This window comes from Lactuca sativa, chromosome 6 (genome assembly GCF_002870075.4).
Source record: "Lactuca sativa cultivar Salinas chromosome 6, Lsat_Salinas_v11, whole genome shotgun sequence".
Classification (NCBI taxonomy): domain Eukaryota; kingdom Viridiplantae; phylum Streptophyta; class Magnoliopsida; order Asterales; family Asteraceae; genus Lactuca; species Lactuca sativa.
The window spans coordinates 81,128,574-81,131,790 of NC_056628.2; the positions used below are offsets into that span (position 1 = coordinate 81,128,574).

At 33.3% G+C, this 3,217-nt stretch overlaps 1 non-coding gene across 1 annotated transcript; it reads right to left on the reverse strand.

Annotated features, from left to right (window-relative positions):
* Positions 1–595: 595 nt before the first annotated feature.
* LOC111889859 (uncharacterized) lies at positions 596–1,804 on the reverse strand. The gene is made up of 3 exons (XR_008224777.1): positions 1,758–1,804; positions 1,321–1,637; positions 596–1,173 (listed from the first exon to the last, which is right to left on the reverse strand). It is a non-coding gene; the product is annotated as an uncharacterized LOC111889859 (transcript).
* Between the last annotated feature and the right edge of the window lie 1,413 nt (positions 1,805–3,217).

Here is a 3,217-nt window from a genome sequence, read left to right on the forward strand (position 1 = left end):
TAAACATCTATTTGAAATGAAAACCTTGTAAATCCAAATCTCCATTGCACCCAACCAAATTCCGATCAATTACATCAATTAATACACTAACATTCATCTTCTTAATTTCGCTCAGAAAGGACGATACGAATTTAGGTATAAAAATTACATCTGTGTTGTACGCTATGCACTAGAAAAAAGGCCTTTTACGACGCTCATTGCGCGTCGTAAAACGCTCAGACGACGCGCAAATGCGCGTCAAGGAAGGCCCTGTCATAAAGAGAGACGACGCGCTTTTGCGCGTCATCTATAGACGACGCGCATTTACGGCGCGCATTTACGACGCGCGGTTACGACACGCAATGCGTATCAAGGAAGGCCCTGTCATAAAGGAAGACGACACGCATTCGTGTGTCGTAACCTTACGACGCGCGTGTTAATGACACGCAATGCGTATCAAGAAAGCCCCTGTCAAGAAAGGCCATGTCATAAATGAATATGACACACATTTTTGCGTATCATAATTTTAAATGTTTAAAAAAATATATTATTTATATATTTACTTATTTTCAAATTAAATTTGTATTTAATGTTTCATAATAGCAAATAAAATACCATATACAAAAAATAGAATACATTGCATAAATCTAATGTCATACAATTCTATTTCTTACAATATATAAATTTGCATCTAATCTACTATGTACATCAAATTCCAACTAAGTAAAGTTGCATCTTTCCTTTCATAATTCTTTAAGACTAATGCTCCAAACAGTTGATTATATGGATAAGCAGTTGTACATTGGCCCATCTCACTCAATAATGACTTAGCCAAATTCAACTCCAAGTCTTTATTGCATTTTGCTGATAATGCTGCAAGATTTAAATCAAGTGGCTTCATTTTGCTGATTTTGTTCTTCAAGTATCTGTCATCAGTTAGAAATTTAGAATACAATTTCATATGTAAAGACTTCTAGTCTGATGTACATTTAAGTTTTTATATTTGTAATATGGATTGTTATGAAAGTAATTTATTCTATCAAATAAGTAAGATAAACATACTTGACATAAAAGTCAATGATGGTGTCATTGACAAATGTGTCTGGTAGCAGCAAATCAACGTCTCTCTTACTAATGGAAACAACATCAACATCCTCTTTTGGATATATAACTTCTTCAAAAGGCTGGTCAAAGCTGCAAGCATCCAATGAAATATAAAATCCAAGAATCGGATAAGGGCAAAACAGTCATATTTATTAATTTAACAAAAGGGTTGTTAAAGTTAACAAAAGGATCAAAATTGATATGAAACTTTGCCAAAAGAAATCTTTTTGCACTTACTTGGGAAAATACTTTGTAAAAGGCTTCAACTTCATCATAAGGTTGTTGTAGGAGATCATACACTAGTCTCTGAATAACCACCCTTTTCAAGGATGCATCAGCAGGTGGAAACCAATCCGTATTTAGCTGAGTCACATATTCACAAACAACAACTCACTTATATTATTAATATTTACATAAATGGTCCATGTCCTTACAAAGTGGACACTTTTTGTGATTTTAAATGGATTAAAATTAATCGGGGCTTGCTCCAAGAAAAGTTCTACATAATGGAGCAAGAATAAACCACAGTCGAATGAATTCGGCTGCTGTGGTAACTGCAAAAGCAACACAAAATTCAGATTTTAGAATTTAATACAAATTCACAATTTTTCCCTCGTATATTTTTCCTTTCCATTTCTTAAATAATTTTGAAACATTATTTATCCAGATGATACCTCAAGTGAAATAAAGCGTAGATTATCGAATCTTGATGATATATCTTTAGATGCCTCCTGCTGCCTCCCTTTCCACTCTTCTTTCAGATAGCTAGAATGGCATATTTAAAGGTTTATAATTTAAAAATAAAATAAAATGTTTATATAATAAAAAAAATGTTACCTTTGCATAAGACCTTTCAAACCAGTATGACTACCTCTGATAGGATCCATATGCAGAACACATGGCACTTTAATCCACTCAGTTACATCTTCTTCATCTATAAACCAGATTATAACATTAGAAAAAAGTGATAACCATGCCTCATAAAATACTTGAAGATGTCAAAGAGAAATGACAGCTATACCCTTGTATTTCGCAACTTCCCCAAGATGACACATCACAATAAGACTCCAATGATAGCTGTGAAACAACAGAAATAATTGTCAACTGTTCAAATGAAATGTATAGAAAGCAAACTGTTTTCCAACTTACTTGTAAATTACAGGAATAAAGACAAAGTCTTTCTCAAAAAGATTAAACTGTTTTCCAACTTACGATTAGTCTTTCTAGCCACTTTCCAGATAGTTTGGTTCTCAGGGGTTGGAGACGTCTTTTTCCTTTGTTCTACTTTTGAAACCAATGAAACCAATGAAACAGATTCGGTTTCACTTGAGATAGAAACTGAATTCGTAGCAATTCTTTCGCAGATATCACTCACACACGAAGCTGTCTTCTTTCCTTGTTCAACTTTTGAAACTACTGAAATGGATTCCAATTTACTTGAGATAGGATCTGCTTTCACATCAATTCTTTCATTCATATGACTCTCAGGCGAAGTTTCAACAAGTGTACTTGGTGTGGTCCTACTAATATTGTCTTTCCTAAATTCTTCATTTGAGTTCGATTCTTCCATTATTTTTTCCACCTAAAGTAATTAAAAAACATGTTAGCCACAAACCACATACTAAATATGAAATTAGAATATCGAGAAGATAAGATAACGAACCTGATTAACACACGGTTGATGAAGTGCAACCTTATCTCCACCAGATGCAAAATTCCTTGCTGCAGTCGCATCTTCTATGTACATATAGAAAAGTTTTTTCTGCAGATTCAATCAATAGAAAATTATAATTATTATATTAAGTTTCGTTTTGTGTAAGATGCAAAATTTTACAACAAACCTTGTCATATAAACGTTTCTTCAAACTATATAAATGTGTATAAGCTTGTTGGCAGACTTCTTCTGCAACTTGGAATCGAGCTCGTAGTTCTTTTCCCTTCTCGTATTGTTCATCATATATTTTTCCTATTACTAAGGCAGCCACTTCAATTTTTAAAACATTATCTTTTAAAGAGTTAACTTCCTCCTCTATATTCTGCATTGAATAAAAAATGGATCAACTTTTAGGAAATCTAACAGCCCTTTTAGCCTCCCTGTTAGCCGTTAGGGAAGCATTATTGTCAATCAAATAAA